This window comes from Pleurodeles waltl, chromosome 4_1, assembly GCF_031143425.1.
Source record: "Pleurodeles waltl isolate 20211129_DDA chromosome 4_1, aPleWal1.hap1.20221129, whole genome shotgun sequence".
NCBI lineage: Eukaryota > Metazoa > Chordata > Amphibia > Caudata > Salamandridae > Pleurodeles > Pleurodeles waltl.
In genome coordinates this window covers 907,189,655-907,210,759 of record NC_090442.1, presented here as the reverse complement: position 1 = coordinate 907,210,759, position 21,105 = coordinate 907,189,655, and positions in this window count along the sequence as shown.

Here is a 21,105-nt window from a genome sequence, read left to right as displayed (position 1 = left end):
AATTCCATACTGTGAGTACTTGATATTTCTAGGTATTAAATGTATTTATAGTGTACAAATTGTCACTTTATATTAACTTTGTTAATTTTTTAATTATCACCACATTGGACTTTAGTAAAGCTTAAGGTGTGGCAAGTCTTTCGTCATTAGACGTGCAGTGATCACTCCCCTATTCAGTATCGTACATAAGCTGCGTTTGTGATAGACATGACATACTGGTAGGTGCTGCAGGAGTGTTTGAAGGTATAGCAATAAAAAAAAAACTTACACTGTACTTCTGTTGATTACATACAGATCACGGTATAAGTCTTCCTTTTTGTACATGATTTATTTTTGATAATTTAAATTTGGGAAAGTTTTTTATGGCAGAATCTTTATTACAATGCCTGAATGTATATGCAGCAGTGTTTGATCTATTAAGAATAGGCAAGGGTGAGTTGTGCTTCCTATAAAAAGGTAGTGTAAAATGTACTTTGTTTAGAGAGAAAAATATTAAAACATTGAAAACAGTAATTTTCATACACAATTGATTGGCTGTAGACTTTCCCAAAGTAAGGAGGGGTTTTGTTGTAGTTTGACCCCCTCCAATTAAAACTTATAATGTTACACGTAAGCATCTAGTCAGAAACATTTTTATTGTACAATCCTGTGTAATCTAGTGCTGTTCTTTTAGTATGTGTGGCTGGAGATGATTTCAGATCAAATGTCTTTTGTAACCAATTATTAAGGAGTGCATGGCATATTGCATGTGCTAAATGACTTCATTTAAGCTTCCAGCCTTACCCCTTATCTGATCTTTTGTATGAGTTAATTCAGCTTGTGATTTTGTAACATTACTGTATGCAGCGCACTAACCTGGTTGCTGCTGTTAAACATCTGCTGCCTCAGGCTTAGGTTGGGACCTAAAACGGGTGTTTACAAGAATAGCAATGCCTTTTGCAGTACGTTATAGTAAAGTTTTTATATATATGACTGTTGCTTGTTCCCCGCAGTCATGAGTAGAATTACTTTGGAGGTAAGAAGAAACAAATAATTGTGGTGCAGGAATCAAACTTACTAGAAGATACAGAGCTGCAGGAAAACACATGGACCTATTTGGAGGCAAAGTGAATCCTACTTGTTCATATTAGAAAGTTTAAAATGCCTTTCAAGGCTTGGGTTAGGTGTAATGTCACTATATTAATCTTGTACCCTTGTCTGATAAAATCTCTCTAAAGGCCCCAGCCCAAGGATTAAGAGATTTGTTAATAGGGAATTCCTGTCGCTAGACAGTCCGCTCAATAGTCTACCTCAATAGTCTACGCTCTGCAGTAGAGGTACACTATTATTAACCTATTATTCTTAATGTACTATTGTTTGTTGCCTAAAATGGACACTTGATTAAATACTTGTGACTTTGAAGAAGAGTAGGGTCCATTTTGGAGATGTAAAATTAATTGACAGAAAGACTTGTCCACATATGCTATATTCCAGACCCTTTAAGTTAGTTGAACCTAGAAGTGTCTGTCTAGGTAAAGGCAATTGCTAGTGACTAGCCACTAGCGCTCCAGGACCTCCTCCATCCCCCAGACCTCCCACAAAACTAAGTTATTCTACGAATATGGGTTTGTGTGCAAGCCTTATTCACTGAACTAGTTGTTATACATAGGATTCATTTTACACCCTTTGAGCCAATATTTATCATTTGAGTTGGATATGTCACAAATTTGTGAAACGTAGCCAAGCGGCGTGTGTCCATAGCTTGGTTTCCAGGAAATTAAATGTTGATCCCATGATTGATGAGATTAACATGCTATGCGTCATGTTTGTTAACATTTGGATAAAATGCTTTGAAAAATTACTATAAAATGCCGCTGGCTTCCAGGCAGTCAGTGAAGATTCGATTTTAACTTGATCTCATTAAGATGTTTCTTAAGTGTTTTTAATTTATGTAATTTTTGATGTATTTATGTGGGTCCACCCGGTATTGAGTTTCTTTGTAAGCAAAACCTTTCCACCTAGAATTTAGATGCAGAAACCAAAAGCCACATACCCTGTGCTATGTAAATATCTAATAAAAACAAATGCTGTGAATTTACTTTTTGGATTTTGATTGTTCTTTGATGAAAATGTATAAAAGGTTTCTTGCTTGATGATTAGTGTTATATTACAAGACCTTTAATCTCTGGCCTCGGTCTTATGGCCTTTTGCCAGCATGTGGTATTTTTGTTTCTGATGGTTACTGCCAACTCCCCATTTCTCACCTTTAACAAAAATCCCCCAGCAACAGACTGGATAAGGAATCTTCTTGCAGTAATGCTTCTGCATGTTGATGGTAGCGTTAAATGACTCCACAGTGACTCTACAGTCCTGCAAGTTCTGCTACAAACTTTGTCAGTCTTCCGCCCAACTCCAGAAAACCTTTTCACACTGTGCTATGGAATAAGGTCATGAACAACAGTATTCAATCTATGCCAACACTGGAGGAAGCACATGTCTGTCACAAACCCACATGCAGCATGGCTGTTTTGTTTTTGTGCCCACAACTCTTAAACATACAAAAAGTATGGCCTCATGCACTCTCAAGTGACTCTGGTCCTGAAAGCTTAACTGTACGTCTTGTAATGTAAGAGGCAATGGTCAAAGCTTTGGTTCCACTCCAGTTCCAGGACGCAGTCCTGATCATGGTACCGTGCACAAGGCTGCTCCTGTGAAAAGTTGACTTCCTGCTCCAAGTCTTGCTGATTCATAGTTTAATTCTAGGCTTAACCGTAAGAGCTACCGGTGGGGCTCGACCCTGATCCTACCCCTCAATATCTAGGAAAAAGTTATGAAGGCTCCAAAAAGATTGCATTACACTGGCATCTCTGCATGTGTCTATCTGACCTCCTAGAATTTCACCATCAACGAATCAAAGTCCCACCTGAGCCCACCCATAGAGGAGCCCGTTAGTTGAGGCAATTCTGGACATGGTGACGTTCAAAGCCTTTCCTCCCCAGTGCATAGGGGACATTCAGGATATGATGCTAGTGTTTCAAGATCAGTCCTCTGTTTCGTTGATGGTGGCTCTAAGGCTTCTTGATCTCATGACCTCGTATCCTCATCGCAAACACCAAGTGGCACATGGGGGGTGGCTATTACAAATGGGGTCTCTAGTTGGCAGTGGTTTGCACCCTGTCCATGTAGGGACCCTCACTCTAGTGAGGATAAGGAAGTCGCACAGCTAAGATAACCCCTGCTCACCCCCTTGGTAGCTTGGCATGAGCAGTCAGGCTTATCCCAGAGGCAATGTTTAAAGTATTTGTATACACACACACAGTAACACAGTGACCTGCACAAGAGTTTAAAAAATAGCCAAGGTTTATCTGAGCAAAACAAGACCAAAACTGATAGCCAACATACACGAGCAAAGATGCACATTTTCAAAGATTAAATCTTAGTATAGCGTTTAGAGACACAATAGCTCCAAATGGGGATATCACAACGTCTTGACAGAGTCCTTCCCAACGGTCTGACACCCCTCGTGAGGGAGTGTGGGCCGGTCACTGAGTTGCACAGACTCCAGGTACAGTACCTTGGAAAATGAGGAAACAAAGTTTGAACGGGGAGGTGAGGGGTTGGTTCCTATCTGCTGCAGAGGAGGTGTGAGGCCTCAGTCCCTTACTGCTAGGCAGGGGGAGGTGAGGCGTCGCCACCTTAAAGGTTGCAGAGGAGGTGAAGCGGCGTTGGGGGCGAGGCGTCAGCTCCTTATGACAAGTAGGGGTTTGATGAATCAAACTGGTCAAGATGTGAGGCGTTGACTTCGCGGTGTTGCCATCACACCACAGGTGCTGCAGTGGAGTCGGGTGCTACCGATGTCAGAGACGCAGCACTCAGGACTCGTTCTGTGGCGGGCCTTTGGAGGTGCAGCGTCTGGGCTGCCGCATCGGTCATTGCACTCAGTGGGGGCTGGCAGGGCCCGGCAGCTGGCAGCGGGCACTCACATGGTGCTGGCAGCGGCACGGAGTCAGACAGCAGCGCCAGTTCCGAATTTGCTCTGGAGTCAATCTGCTTGTTTCTTCTTGGTTACACCAGAACTCACTCCCAAGGGCCAAGGAACTGGATTTGGCACTATTTGGCAGGTCAGGCCTCCCAGCAAGAGAACCCGGTGCTGGCAGATGATGTCTTTTATGTCCATGAGGCTTCTTAACAGAAGTAAGCTCTGTCCAGGCCCTTGGAGAATGTTTGGAAGCAGGATGTAGAAAGCAAAGTTCAGCCCTTTTGCTCCCAGGACAGAAGCAGCAGGCATCAGGCCAGCACAACAAAGCTACATGCAGAGCGGCAATCACTCCTACAGCATCCAGCTCTTGACCCTGGCAGAATGTCCTCAGTCCAGAAGGTTTCTAAGTTTGTGGTGTCAAAGGTCAAGTACTTATACCCATTTCTGCCTTTGAAGTAGGCTAATTTCAAAGAAGTCTTTGTAGCACACCAGACCCTGTCTTTCCTGCCGTGACCCCAGACTCACTCCAGGGGTTGGAGACTGCTTTGTAAAAGGACCGGCGCAGCCCTATTCTTGTGCAAGTGTCAGCGCCTCCCAGCACTATAGCCTTGGAAGACCCATTTGGATATGCAGGGCACACCTCTGCTATCTTTTTGAGATTGTCTAAGTTAATTCACAAACCGCCCAACTGTCATCCGGGCCCTGACGTGTTTTCTCCAGCCAGGCAGAGGCACAGAATGGTTAAGCAAAAAAAATGCCCACTTTCTCAAAGTGGCATTTTCAAACTTACAATTCAAACACCAACTTCATTAAAAGATGTATTTTTAAATTGTCAGTTCAGAGACCCCAAACTCCACTTCGCTATGTGCTCCCAATGGAAAATTACACTTGAAAGATATTTCAAGGCAATCCCTATGTTACCCTACGGGAGACATTGCAATAGTGAAAAACGAGTTTAGCAGTATTTCACTATCTGGACAAAGTCCTACCTTTTTAAATACACTGCACCCGGCCCATGGGGCTGCCTTGAACCTACCTTAGGGTTGACTTACATGTATTAAAAGGGAAGTTTGAGCCTGGCAAGTGGATGAACTTGCCAGGTTGTCATAGAAGTTTAAAACTGCACACACAGGCACTGCAGTGGCAGGCCCGAGACATGTTTGCAGGGCTACTCATATTAGTAGCACAATCAGCGCTGCAGGCCCACTAGTAGAATTTGATTTACAAGCCCTGGGCACAACTGTTGCACTATACTAGGGGATTACTGGTAATTCAAATATGACAATCGTGGCTAAACCAATCAGCAGTAGCATTTAGATAGAGAGCACTTGGGCACTGGTCAGCAATGATAAAGTGCCCAGAGTCCTAAAGCCAGCAAAAAATGAAATTCAATGCAGGATCAAAAACAGGAGGGCAGAAGCAAAATGTTTGGGAGTAACCCTGCAAAAAGGGCCATTTCTAATAGGGACCCTCTGAAGGGCCCTCGAATTCCAGTGGGCCCACATCAGAGCTGTCTTTCCAACTCTTACAGAGCTCAATACTGCACTTGATCTGCAGCGATTGCTGGTGGTAGCCATCCCGACCTGCATCTGTGAAAGGTGAAATCAGTCTCCTGCTCTCTGATGGAGTGCTGGCTCGATATTGGTCTCCTGGAGCTGTGGGCATTCTGACTAGAGCCAGAAACCTTACAGTCATCAAAGGGAACTGGTGCAGGTCCTCATTGATGACCTAACTGCCACGTGGTTGTGCAACAAACGAGGTGGAGTGGGGGCGGGGAGACACTGCACCTCTGGATGTGGCTGAAGCAGCAGAACACTTTCCTGGCCGCCAATCACTTGGAGGGGTCCCAGAATGCAGGATCAAAGGAACTTAGCAGATTTCATCTGGGGGAGCTCAAGTAGTATCTTCATCCTAGGGTGGTGCAGGGTGTCTGTCAGTGGGGTATGAACTAACAAGATGTCTTCTCCACCACCAAGAACGTAAAGTGTCAGAAATGTTTGAAAGGTCAAGACAAGCTAGGCCCAAGTCATTCTCTTCATTCTGGACTAGATTGGTCCGAGTCGGAGTATTGAGCCTTTGCTCAGGCTTCTTTGAAAAGATTTGTTTACTGCAAAGGTGCACGGTCAATCTTTACAACCTACCTCTCCATGCATGGAATTGTATTGGAGGCAACTATATTCTTTAAGCTTGGTGATACAGGTAATCCATGTTATTATTGCGACCAGATGGCCTTCCATGAAGTCGATCGAAGTTGGAACAAATTTATTGCTTGGTTTAGTGCTCATAAAACCAATCTCCTCCCCCCCCCCCCCCCCCCCCCTACCTCCTTTTGCAGCCGCAGGCCAAACCTTTTGATGTTCTTGTGTTAGCCTAGCAAGACTCGTGAGGTGGACATAGTTAAATGTTAATTTCTGTGCTTTTTGTCCTTTGTGTTTCTGAGAAGCCATCTTTAAGTCACCAGTTGTGATGCATATTAAAAAAAGGTTTGGTTCTCATGTTTCTTCCCGGAACCCGTCCCCATAATCATTTTTAATGGCATAGTGGGACGCCATGCACACCTATTTCATAAGGTTCTTGACACAAAAAACAGTGTGTGAGTGAACTGCAAGTTCTTTTGGTGCAAATTAGTACTGAGGATCCAGTCTGTCTTCATACCAACGTTTTTATAACTCCCTTCTATATTGCTGATTGATCATTCTTGTAGAAAATGTGTATTTTGGTTGGCAGGGTAGTTTACTCTTCTCAGGTAACTACCACAATCCCCATCAAGGTGAACCATAACAGTCAATAAACTAATCTACGCTTATCTCTTTGATAGCTTGGCACAGAAGATGACAGGCTTAACTGAGAGGGTGTGTTGAGTATTTATGTAGCACACAAACTGTAAAAAAAAAAAGTGAACAGTACAAGAAAAATCCCACCCTCAATTTAGAAAGAGAAAATTGTAATAAAGTTGACACCGAAAGGAATTACGTCCAATCAGTAGAACCAGAGTAATGACGTTTTTTAAAGTTTTTAGTGAAAACTAAGAGATCAAAGCGCCAACCACAGGCATCTAATCACACTATCCCGGGACACAGTCGAAAGTTACTGTGAACTGCAATGGTGTGTGGATCGGATACACAAGGTGGATTGGGCCCGCTCTCTGCTTATCTTCAGACTTAGAAGCATTTTTGAAGAAAAATGTCTTGCAATGTTAAAGTTCAGTGGGGCAAGGCAGCCGGCGGAGTCCGAGGAGTCATCATCATCATCATCATCATCATCAAGAAACTCCTGGTAAAAATTGTGGTATAGATCAGTGATTCCCACCTGTGGTCCGGGGACCCCTGGGGGTCTGCAACTGCATAGAAAATTTAATATTATTAAAACATTAGGTCCCCAGCTTTCAGTAATGACTCAGGGGTCCCAAGATTCAAACTATGATTTAGTGGGGGTGTCGCGTGGGCTCTCATTATCCTAAATGAGACTACTGGATTTCTAGGCAGCAGGATCGATAACAGTGTGGGGGACTGAGTCTGACCCACTTGTAAAGAACTCTTTCACCCTAAATCCGGTTTTTGCTCCGGCTAACTAGCAGTGCCTCATTTCTCCCATGGGGAAGAAATGATTAGGCAGCCGAGCGCATGACATCTTTGGAACTTCTCAGGGAAGTCGTGGTCACTCAGATCCAAACCAACTCTCTCATTTACAATATGGTCTCATATACAAATGACAAAGACAGTATAAGTTTTATATAATTTTTAATAAAATGACTATTTTAGATAATAAGGCGTGAGCCGCAATAACCAGAACAATACAACATAGTAGGATTGAAATAGTCGCCAGGAGAGTAAAACATAAGAACAAAGCTATCATATTGCCTAACAGTTTCTACTCTCCCTCTGCTTGTTCTATTTAGAGCACAGCATGTTAAGCTTCTAGCTTGCCTTTCTGAATCACCGGGGAGACATAAGCCCTCATACCTGAGCAAAGGCCTGTGATCTGGTTCAGCATCTGCAACGAGGCAGTCAGAGTCTAGTTGTGGGTCTCTGGTCGGAATCTCCCTCTTGCATGTATTGGGACAAGGAAGTGATTTTATAACTAACATGTCATCGTGATCACAAAATGTCCCTACGCAGGAATGCCAAATCTAAACTCCTACCACGTCTATCGGCAATGTACCAGACTGTATCCTTGACTGAAGCACAGAGTGAATATGTTATGAAGAGCTCCAGTGCTGAAGTAGGCAAAACAGTGTGATATGAACAAAAAAACAACACCGTATAACTGGCTATTTTAAAAATAACAGTACGAAGCCTAATAAAAAGCATTTAGAGCAAAGTGCACCGAGGCTCTAAGCTGTCAGCAAATGAGTAAAATACATTCAGGGCAAAGTGCACAAAGGCCTAAAGCCTGAAGCTAATGCGCAAAATATACGTAAAACTAACCACACTACAGGGGTCCCCGGGTTCCAGTAATGATAAAATGGGTGTCCACAGAAGTCAAAAGGTTGGGAACTACTAGTAGATGTCTGATTGGGCTTTGTCACTTTTAAAAAGTTAAAAATCTCCAGTGGGACGAAGTTTCAGGCTGTAGCTGTAAACCACTTCATGAAGCCAGATACCCTTCCAAAAAGGAGTAGCTGAACAGGATTGGCCGCTGTGGAGAGAAACATAGTGGGGGCTTCTGCGAAGTCAGGCTGACTGGTGATGCACCTTGGGCAGATTGGCAAGCAGGAAGGTCCTGATCTCCTGTCGGTTCCCAGGATTTGGTTTTTCGCTGTTCGAACCCCTTTTAGCACCACTAACAAGGGTCAAGGACTCGGTAGGCACACCTGGAGGGCAAGATAACCTCAGGCAGAATCCATTTGTGAGTTCAATGTTGGAGCTTTTTGTGTCCCTTTAACTCAGAACAGAATACTAGCCAACTAGACCTTATCGTCGCTGGGGTACTCCCGGGATCAAGTAACAAGAATGGCCCAAACCGCCGGACAGTCCTTTTGTAGCAGCAGGGCAATCTCTGAAGTGCAAGGCAGTCCTCCTGGAGGATCTCCGCAGGTCCAGGAGTAAACTGAAAAGTTGAACTGAAGGTCCAGTATTTTTATCTGGTGCCAACCTTTGAAGTGGGAGAAGCTTTTAGTCTATCCTCCCCACCCCACAATCTGGTTTTGGAATTTCCTTCCTTCCCTGCTCAGGCACTAAGAGGTCTTGGGTGACAAAGGACTGGTGTGAAGTTCTTTGTGAGTGTGCTGAAGGCAGCTCTTTTACAATGTGAGTGAACAGGCAACCGCTCTGTTCCTCCCATACTGGCAGGATGGCCCATCCTCCCAACATCTAGTCTACCCCCCCCCCTCCCCCCCCAAAAAAAAAATTGCGTCACAGCTTGGGAGGAATACACAAAGTCCATCTAACAATTTAATCATGTTACTGAGGACACAAACCTCATTCACAAAATGCCAACTTTATGAAAGTGGCATTTACAGTATTGCGACTTAAAGTCTGACTTTACTATTAAAGAGGGTTTTGTATCACAATTCTTACAAGACCAAACATGACTTTTCCACCTGTTCCCAATACAAAGTTGGCACTTATTAAATGTAATGGGGTAATCCAAGGTTATCCAAAGGGAGAGGTAGGCCTCACAGTAATGAAACTCCAATGTAGGAGTTTTTTTGGTATCGGGACATGTAAATGTTATAAGTACATGTCCAACTTTAAGTACACTGCACCCTGCCCCTTGGACATTTTAGGGCTTTCCCTAGGGATGACACATCTATTAAAAAGGGAGGCTTAGGCCTTGCAAAAGATTAATTTTGCAAGGTTGAATTGGCAGTTTATAACTGCACACGCAGGCTGCAATGGCATACCTGCACATGTTTTAACAGGCTACAATAAGTGCTGCATGCCCACTATTAGCATTACATTTCAGGCCCTGGGTACATGTACCACTCAACTGGGGACTTAAGTAATTTAAATGTGCCAATCAGAGCTAGGCCAATTTTGCCATTTTTTAAGGAGTGAGCAATATCTTAGCACTGGTAAATGGCACGGTGTCTTAAGGCCAACAAAAACTTTCAGCAACAGGAAGTGGGCAGGCAAAAAGTTTGAGGGGAGTCCCTACTAGAGGCTGTCATGTCTTAACAATTCTGATACTGTTTTGTGCCCCGCCCCACCTCTCAAGATGCATAGAGGCTCCATTGCCTTGACCTGTAGTGGGCTCTGAGTTTTTACATCAACTGCACAAAGGTCCATGGCATGGATGATCATCTTTGTGAGATTTTCTTGAATGAAGGACACAGTAGTGTAAAAGGAGCCTGCAAAGGCAGATAGTCCTCTGCATCAATATTAGCAATGCACTGGCCAAGGAACTCCCTGAAGTTTTGTGTGCTTATTTCACCAGGGCCAAGGCTACTACAACAGTTTTTGGCATGAGGGATGCCTGTCCTAGACCTCTGCCATGCTGCGACTTGGGTAGCAATGCATATGTTCACTGCATTGGCAGTCTTGTAGAAAAGTCACTTTGACCTGTAGGTTAAGATGCCTTTTTGGCCTGAGTCCACACCTCTGTCTTTGGAAAGTACTGCTATTGTATCTATTCTAAAGGTTCTGCAATTAGGAAAACCCATGAGAAGAACAAGTTTCCTTTCGTGGTTACCCTTTTTGTTGTGGTTACTCTATGAAACCGCAAACTCTTCACTGCCTGTTCAATGGAGTGTCTTCTACCATCTAAACAGCCCCAGGAATTCAGCACACTAAATACGGTCTCAAACAATTTGACGTATGCTCCAAGTCTGAGGGGACAAAAAAAAAGAAACGTAATCAGCATAGCGCTTTTATGTGATTTCTCGGTCACTTCAGGGCTCGTGTAGTCACCACAGCGCCTTATGGTGCCACCTCCCTGCATGCTGGAGCATTGCTGAAAGAATCGTCCAGATCAAGTCTGGCACTTAGGAATGTTCTAAAGCTGAGGACTCAGGGGTTGGAATAGCCACCATAAATAACATTACTGAAGGTAAGTGTCATTATTATTATTTTTACTTGATAATTTGTTCTTGCTTCCCTGTGTTTAAAATACACATGAACATTGAGCCCAGTATTAAATATGGATGCCCATTTTTTTTCTGAATGGACCAATATACACCTCTAGAGTCTCCTTGGAGGTTATGCTCACCATTGTCAATCTATATTCTCAGCTTTCATTAATTTCTGAGGAGAGTTTATGCTGAGACTTTATGCATGTTGTGGATTAGAGTTGCTTCCTGCAGCTGTCCACACATTGTCTTCCTAGATGTTGCTGTTGGTCCATTCCGCCTCATTCCTAGCACCTTATCATAACTGCTAATATTTTAATTTTGCTTAAAATGACGTGCTACATTGCATAACCCTTGTGTTTATATCCTGTTGCGCTTCACTTCTAACAAAAGGCCAAGTTGTGAACTTAGGTGCTTGCAGAACAAATATCAGTGTTAAGCAAACAGCTGCACTTAATAGAGCAAACCTAATCAGTTGGTATAGACAGCAGTCCAGTGTGAGCAGTTGTACGAAGTGCTTGTGGATTGAAACTACTATCAATCATTAAAAAAAATGTTGTTTAATGTTTCCCATACGCTTCTATTTCGAGTATTTAGTAAATAAATTACTTCTTTTGAGTGTCTGCTTGTGTGGAAAGAATTTTGATGTCATATTTGCACTTTTCTTTTGCTATTTGGATTTTGGATCCATTTGTTTTCGGTATCTTTGAGATACTGTTGTAGGGAAATGTATTTTCTCTTTTGCTATTTAATTAATGTTCAAATTTTCTAAGATTTCCATCCAGGTTGGTAGCTTTATATATTTACAATGTCTAGTTGAGTTTCTTAAACCATTTGTTGCACTTTCATCCCCGTTTCCCTTGTGACCCCTGCACTGTTCCAATTGACCCCACCCAGTGATTTGATACAGTTTTTGAGTCCCATAGACGCTGAAAAACTAGCAACCCCTCCCCCCACCCCCAAAAAGGAGGAATGTTTCATGTAATGCTTTACTTGCGAAATAACAGTAAGAATATCTACTAATCTTAGTATATGCAAAAAGTAGCAAGTGAAAAATAGATTCAATCAGTTATGACGCACTTCTCTATGCACTGAATATTAAACACAATTTATTAACAAATTATGTTGAGCATGGTTCACTAGCACAGTGTCACAACAGTTATATAACCATGAGCCATGTCATGTCATTCACCCCGAAGAAGTATCTTGGCACTTATAACGTGAGATCAGAAACAAGTTAAACTTTAAGTCAGTAAAGGAGTGGATTTATAAAGGAATCCTGTTCTAGTGGTATGGATCAGGGTATGAAAAAGATCGGCCACCATATTTGGACGTGCAAATGTATTGAGGACTTAACAGTTTGGCTTTTGATTTCAGGTTTCTACTAGGGAGACAGTAATAGATGAGTTTCTCTTTTAAGTATACTGGACCTTTTCCAGACAGGGACTTGTGTATAAGGCAGAGAAGTTGGAACAAAGATCTCTTCCTGACTGGTAGCCATTGGAGGACTGGGAGCAAGGGGGCCAATAGACTTGCGGAAGTTTATTTGCTAGGGGTGCAGCTGTTTTCTGTACAACCTGCTCTTTAGTGATAAGGGACTTGTTGGCTGCTAACAGCAAGATGATTTTGTGGACAAGGTGACTAACTATTAAAGCCTGAATAAGAGTTTTCCTTCCTCTTGAAGGTTAGCATTGGAATACTTCTCTGAGTAGATGCATTGTGCCAAAACAAGCACCTCATATAGACATCACTTGATACTTCATGGACAGATTCTCGTCAAGAAGGGCTCCTAAATTTCTAGTCATTTTGCTAGGAGAAGGTACAGATACTAGCTCTTAGGGCTACCGGTCGTCGGACCACAAAGTATGAGCTTTATCGCACATGGTCTCATTTTGGTTTCAGTTATGTCTCTGTTTAGCTGTAAACAATTATGAGGTATAAGATGTTTAAGGCACAGTTAATATCAATACAATTTCCAAGCTTAGGGGCTCTAAAGGCTAAGTCAAAGGACTCTAGGATTCTAAAGTGACCCGTTTCCAAAAAGATTGATCTGAGGTGCTATGGACATTACACAGTATATGTAGTCCTTCCTATAGTCCATAAAAAAAAAAATCTTTAGAGGCTAGGGATTTAAATCTCCTTATGATTGAATGAATGTGATCACTGCATCAACGTTTCAGCCTCCAAGCTTCAAGCCAGTACCTGTTAACTTCCTGAGGATGAAGTTTAGAAACTAAATACAGACCTTTGTTAAACACTCAAACATGAAATAAAATAATTGAAATAAACATAGTCCAGTGGGCCAAACCAATTAAGGAAAAGAAAAAGAAATATGCCACCAAGGAAAGCAAGATGTGAATCAAACGGCACCAAGTGAAAACAAGCTCAGTGAAACACCAGTGGAAAAATACCTTAATGTCAAGAACTAAATATTACAGACCGACACCAAAACAATACATGAGAAACTCACATTTGAGAGTACTATCAGCAAGGGTAATTATCAATCTCAGCCCTCCAGCAGTATAAATTTTCAGTTAATCTCCGAACAACTTAAAATATGAACACTAAAATAACTCCCTATTCACAACAAATATTCATGAAACGAGCATTATCAAATCAATTTAGACCGGACTCGAGAGAGGGCGCTAGTGAAACAAGCGCTGACTAACCTGCAAGTGAATCCGAAGGTAGTCACGGGGATGCAAGTGCCACCCAGCTGCCATTCAAATACCATGCGGGCATACAATCTTAATTCAGTAGGGACGTGCTTGTCAACCTCCATATTAATCACTAGGAGTGCTGTATGTATGCCCATGAGGCGTTCTGCAGACAAAGATCTATAACTAGAGAGAGACATCCACAATGCACAAGTATATAAACAAATGGGCAACAGTTGCATGTCAATCAGTATCCATCAGCTCCATGGGCAAAAATAACAAGCAAACTGTCTGGATTATCAAACCTAGTGCACGGTGGCCATATTGAAACAGGGTAATGTACACATAAACTGCTCCTACCTCTTGATAGTAGAAAATAAAGCCATGAGAGCGATACATGGATTAAGCACTTGAGGAGCTGCTACATACCATACATCAATATAAACCCCCTGGGGCAGTTGGTACCTCCTAATCCCTTTAAATTAAAATACCACATAAATAGTGGCCATCTTAGAATGGGGCAGCAGACTGCATATCCTTCATATAAGTGGATGAAATCAAAGCAATTGTAATTATAAGGTAAGTAGCTCATATTGCAAGTCAACATGGCCAATATCCTGATGTCTAGATAGTGTGTACCTCCATAGTACTGATAAGCAATATCAATGTAGAGACCTGTCAGCAAGAGAGTGTAAAGAGACTAAGGGGATTAAGACGATAGTGGCAGAAATGTTATTCGATCTGTTGGGTTAAACCCTTGGTAACAGATCCATCTGTTTTCCTTTATCATAAGTTCAAATTACGTCCTCTCTTAAAGGGAAACACCAGCCTCTCTGAAAAGAAATTAGATGACTTGAATACATGGCAATTTTTTTAAAGTTTTTTTTTTTCTTTTGATCAAATAGGTAATTGTCCCAAAAGTAGTTCACCTATAGTCCTAGTATTCATGGTGCTTCTTTCCTTCTCTTTTAGTAATTGTACAAGGAAATGTCTCACTGATCTGATAGACTTCTAGTTGCAAATTCCTTACCTTAGAATTTCCCCCAGGTGTCAGAAAGGACCCAATGATTTTTCTTCGAGCAGTACCCTTGCCTGCCGTTGTGTTGCATTGGTCAACTACACTTCTGTCATTGGTGTTGTGGTTGCTGTGATGATGACGCGGTTCTGTATAGGCACCACCCCGGTGCGCTGATATCAGTTCTTTTCTTTTCGTGCTAGCCTATGCGCAGATCTGTCGCCTTTTTGACTGACTTTTTGTTGAACTTTTTTGACGTTCTTGGTACGTCGAGATTTCTTCTCGTAAGACCGGATTCAAGCTGTGTGACTTCTGTCACCACATGATATCACTGACGGATCTGCACCTTTTGTGCTTGTGGGATCTAGAGCACGACCACAACCTGAAGTAGTGCTCTGACTGCCGGGCCATGAACCTGAAGGCTTTGAGGGAGAAGTCACTTAAGCTCACGGCGGTTGGCTCCATGTCGCTCCCGGTCTTGCTTCAGAGGAAGTTCACAAGACTCGTCCCACTCCAAGTCCTTGTGACATTCGGGTCACAAGAAAGAAGTTAAAGAGCAAGCGTTCTTCCACTTCACCCCGTCGCTCGGCTGATGCCACACTGGAGGATCGTCGTCCTTCTAGGGCTCCATCCTTGGAGTCTGCTTCTGGGTCTCCTCCACGCCTCCCTGAGTTTCTGGGAGCCGAAGCCACCCAGCTCAACTCAGGGAATTTTATGAGGCCATGTACCTCATCTTTGGGCAGACTGACCCTCCTGTGTTGCCTTTGGGCCAGTAGGGTCGGCAGGGGCACCCTCAGGCTCACACACCTGCGGCTTTGGCTCCGGAGGGCACCCCAGGATCTGTTTCCGGATCGGAGCCGATGCCGAGCGTGCCATTGCGATCTTCCCCGGCCCTGGTGCTGCAGAAGTCATTGCCCCCAGTGTTGGTTGGGCCCATAATCAACGTCGATCCCATACTCATTCCCAATTCCATCCTGGAGCAGGAACAAGGTCGCTGACTTCGGGGACATTTTTCCCCAGGTTGGATCGTGACCCTTATACCTATGGGTAGGGTGAGAGTATTGAGGGGTCACTGGACCCTGTAGAATACCAGCTTGATGACCCTTATGTAGAGTGGACTCAGGAACTGGGTGAAGCCAGTGGGTTGGACACCTCCACTGACTATGGCATGCATGTTCCCCCTACCATGTCTACGGAGGAGTGACCCTTCCTACTCAGTGGTGGTGTGAAGAGCAGTCGAGGTCCTGGGCCTCGAAGTGCCTTTAGTGGCAGTCAGGACTAACCTCCTGACTGAGGTGCTTCAGCCCGGGGCTTCCACATCTGATTCCCTGTTGCCGTTCAATGAGGCCCTTACTGATGTCCTGCTCATTACAGGGGCTAGGTCAACAGGACAGTCGCCTGCCGCCATAGGTCTGTGCCTAACAACCCTAAATTCCTGTCCCAACACCCTGCGCCTGAGAGCTTAGTCATTCAGGCTTTTTCCTCTTCGGGTGCATTCCTTCCACACCCCTGGACAGGGAATCAAAAGGCTGGACCAACTTGGGAAGAAAATGATCTCTTCCTCTAGTCTGGCATTGCGGTCTGTGAACACCGCATGCTGTTACACCCATACTTTATGGGATATGAGCATGCAGGTGCTGCCACAGGTCCTGGAGGAGGTCCAGGCCGTTCTTGCCCAAGCTGTAGCTGACTGGAGAGACACAGCCAAGTTCATGATTTGATGTTAACTAGACACTACCGACTCACTGGGCTGATCGGTTGCGTCAGCAGTGGCCCTTCGGTGCCACACTTGGTTGAGGACATATGGCTTTTTTAGTGGATGTCCAGCAATCGCTTATGGACATGCCCTTCAAAGGCACCTGTCTCCTCTGAGACAAAGTGGACTTGGAGCTCAAAGGAGTCCCAGGTTACGACTTGGCCTAGTAACTGCTCCTCGCCCCACTTAGTCCACTTCTTGTCCCTTTCGTGGCTATGGGAAGAGTGAATAACCGCATCCATTTCCCTCTAGCCACCGTGCCGCACATACTGCCCAGCCTCTACATAGCTGAGGACACGTGGATCAGGGAGCATGCAGTTGACCCAGTCCACCGCCCGCAGCAGCCACCAAACCTTCCTAGTAAGTCATCCCATGCCATCACAGAACAGTTGGCAGGATCCACAATCACCTGCCCCACTGGGAGTCCATCACGACGGACAGGTGAGTTTTGAAAATAGTCCGAAGGGGCTACTCCTTCCCCTTCAAGACTACCCCACCAATGCCACCATCCTATGATCGGGTGACGAAGGATCACTTGGCACCTCTCTATGAGGAAGTTATGGCTCTTTTGGCCAAGGGAGCCATAGTGAGGGTCCCTGTGCCAGAAGTAGCTAGCGTTTGTTATTCCTCCTACTTTCTGGTGCCCAGAAAGGACAAGGGCATTCCTCCTGTCCTAGACGTCTGGGCCCTCAATCTCTTCCTCAGGAAGGAGAAGTTCAAAATGCTCACTCTGGCTTATGTCCTTTCTACCCTGGAGAGTGGATGGTAGCGTTGGACTTGCAGGGCGCCTATTTTCATTTTTCTGTCCTGCCTGCCAACAGATGTTACTTGTGATTCGATTCATGGTAGGTCACACGCACTTTCAGTTCACCATGCTCCCCATCAGCCTTACTAGCGCCCTTCGGGTGTTCACGAAAGTGTTGGCGATGGTTGCAGTGTATATGCACCATCTAGGGGTTTGGGTTCCCCTACCTCAATGACTGGCAGTTGAAGGCGGGCTCGCACCAGTCTGTCCTCTCCCACCTCCAGACTACAGCGAGTCTCCTGCATTCACTGGGTTTCACTATAAACGTGCCAAAGTCAGTTTCATCAGAGCTGTTCTGGCCACTGTGCACTTTTGGGTCTATGCTCCTGATTGCGAAGTCCAGGATATAATACTGATGTTTCAGCTTTATCCTGGGTTTCGGTGAGAATGACTCGGAGGCTGCTGCGCTTTATGGCCCTGCTGCATCCTGCTGGTCACACATGCCAGATGGCTTATGTGGGCTCTGCAGTGTGACCTGATGTTCCAGTGACCCCAGCATCAGGAGAATCTCTCTTACATGGTCCAGATCTCGGAGGGAACCGCACAAGGTCTGCAGACTAACGAGCCAATCATGGATCAGAGGCAGATACCTCTCCCTTCCCCAACCAGATCAGACAGTAGTAACAGATGCATCACTCCTGGAATGGTGCGGCCACATGTGAGAGGCGCCAATCAGGCGTCTGGTCTGCAGCAGAGCCCAGGCTCCACATCAACCTTCTGGAGTTCAGGGTGATCAGGCTTGCATTGAAGGCATTCTGTCCCTCTCTCAAAGGGAAGGTGTTGCAGGTGTTCATGGACAACACCACTGCCATGTGGTACTGCAACAAATAGGGCGGGGAGGGAGTCGTGGACCCTTTGTCAAGAGTCCCTGTGTCTCTGGACATGGCTGGAACGTCATGGCATATCCCTGGTGGTTCAACATCTGGTGGGCTCTCTGAATGCCAGAGCAGATTAACTCAGCCGTCAGTGCATGGTAGATCATGACTTGCGTCTCCATCAGGAGGTGGTGCAAGGTCTCTTTCAGAAGTGGCGAGAACCTTGGTTAGATCTCTTCACCTCCGCAGAGAACGTGCAATGTCAGCTGTTTTAAGTGTTTGGAGTTTCCACTGTGGCACTCGCTCACAATGCTCTTTGTCACGAGTCGAACTCTGGCCTCCTGTACCCTTTTCTGCCAATGCCACTTCTGCCCAGAGTTCTCAGTAAGATAAAGAAAGACTGGACCCAAGTAATTCTTGTGGCTCTGGACTCAATATGGAGAGTATGGTATCCCAAGTTTCTGACCATGGCCATTGATCCTCCACTCAGACAGCCTCTTCGGGAGGATCTTCTGTCGCAGCAGCAGGAGAGGGTGCTCCAACCGAACCTGTTCAGTCTGTCTGTCTTGATTGGAGATTGAGCAGTGGCAGTTGACAGCTGTTGACCTAATGATCGAAGCTTGTGATGTTACCTTGGCAGCCAGGCGTCACTTCACCAAAACGGTATACGCCTGTCGGCATAAATATGTGGCATGGTGTACCAACAAAACTGTTGACCCCCTTTCTGCACCTCTGTCTGAGGTTCTTTTGTTTTGTCTCTCTCTTGCCTAGCAGGGGTCTGCTTTGGGCACCATTACGGGTTACCTGTCTGAAATTTCAGAGTTCCTTATCAACCCTCCTTGCTTAAATCTCCCATTGTTGTGAGATTCCTCACAGGTCTTACCCATATGTTTTCACCTGACCTGTTCATAACGCCCCAGTGGGATTTGAATCTGGTACTTGAACTCTGGTCTTTTTCCTCTCTAAAGTGGTCAAGCCCTTTCACATAGGCCTATCCATCACCTTGCGTACTGTTTACCCCCTCCTTCTGCACCTCCCCCCGCTTCCCCCATCTCCTCATTCTTTTGAGGAGGAGAAACTCCACTGTCTGGATCCAAAAAAGAACATTGACATTCTACCTCAATCTTACCAAAGACTTCCGGGTGGACAATCAACTCTTTGTGGGCGCGAAGAAAGCACGGGTGGTGCAGAAGAAGACCATCTCCGTATGTGTTGTTCTCTGCATCAAAATGTGCTGCTCTGTGGCTAAGAAGCAACCCCCTGAGGGTTTGCGTGCTCACTCCACCAGGTCAACAGCTACAACCACAAGTTCCAGTCCTAGACATCTGCTAGGCAGCAACATGGGAATCCCTGCACACGTTCACCAAACACTACTGCCCGGACAGTCAGGTCTGCAGCGATGACTATTTTGCCTGTTCAGTCCTACAAGACTTCCTAGTATGATCTTGGTTCGCAGACCCTCCTCTGTGAATGGTATTGCTTGGTTATCTATTCTAAGGTAAGGAATCTGCAACTAGAAGTCTATATCAGATGAACAAGTTACTTTTAGAATTTTCCTCAGGTGTCCGACTGAATCCAGAGAATTTTCTTCAAGCAGTACCCTTGTGTGACGTCAGGTGACATTGGTAGACTCAGCATCCGTTGCCATCGTGGTTGCTGTGATGACGTTGCGGTCGTATATAGATGCCAACCCGTCATGCTAACGTTGGTTTCTTTTTTACTACTTCCCACGCCAGAAGCCGGAGTCATGAAAACCATTAAGACTGGTGTGCCAGAATTAGGGCCCTGACATTGGAGTCCCTGACGCTAGAAATCAGTTCGCAGATTGAGGAGGTTGGTTGGGTCAGTAAGGAATCTGCAACTAGAAAGTCTCTCCCAGATGATTTGTTACCAAAGGTAAGCAACTTGTTCATCTTGGTGGATAACCGTTTACCAGATGTTTCTCTGACAGTACCTTGGCCTCAGCAAAATAATCTGCTTTATTGGTACAGTTGTGTCAAATTGACCAAAAGGTAGGTTGTGTCTCAGATTTCTCGGGTGGTGGGTACTGTATTTCAGTAGTGTATTTCTACCAGTCAATGTGGTATACAGGCTTGCTGCTGCACAATCATTATGTGTTTTGATAAATCCAAGAAATGAATTTGAGAGTGACAGTAGTCTATTGAGAGTATCAAGTGTAGCCTTTGATCATTAAGCCGATGGCGGAATAATCTGAGTTGTGCAAGGGAACTGCTCCAAAAAAGAAAGACATCATCAATGTATCATAACCATTTCAGAATATGGGCTGTAAACTGGTTGATGTTTGGGTAGATAGTCTGAGCTTCAAAGTGTGATACATACAGATTAGCTATATCTGGGCCAAAAGCTTCTCCCATTGCCACCCCTTTAATTTGGGCATAGAAATCCCTATTAAAGATGCACTACTTCTGGGTTAGTGCAATAGAGGCACAGCCTACAATGAATGATAGTGGTACTCTATGGGGCCAGGTGTGTGTTTCTAAAATATTGCAAATACAATCTAGGGCATCTTGTTGTGGAATATTGATATAGATACTTTCTATATCCAGGATAACAAGTAACTCTTGCATGGGATCAAATATTTCACCCTCAAGTTGATTAATAACTGTTCTACTATCCTTAGTATATGATCTTGTTAGAGGGACAGTTGGTTTCAATAAACTGCACGTACTCCTCCAAAGGTTGTAACATCCATTTTAAAACCTGCCACTATGGGTCGGCCTGGGGACTTATCAATGTTCTTATGAATTTTCAGTAACCTGTAAAGAACTGGAATGGCAAAATCTGTTTTATTAAAGTATGCAAACTTTTTCGCTAAGCCAGGAATCATTCAGGTTTTACCTAGTCAATGTGAACATCCTCTTTTGAATGGAATTTGTAATGTTCTTTGGAGTTTATGTTGTGTGGCATTACATAGGTGCCTCATGATTTCTGAGTCAGTATCATCCTTACTATGTAACGCTATGCTGTCCCCGCTTTGTCTGCTGGTTTTATTATCGCATCATCCAGACTGAACAATTTCTTGAGGGCAGCCATATGAGACTTGAAGAAATTAAATTTAGTATATTTTTG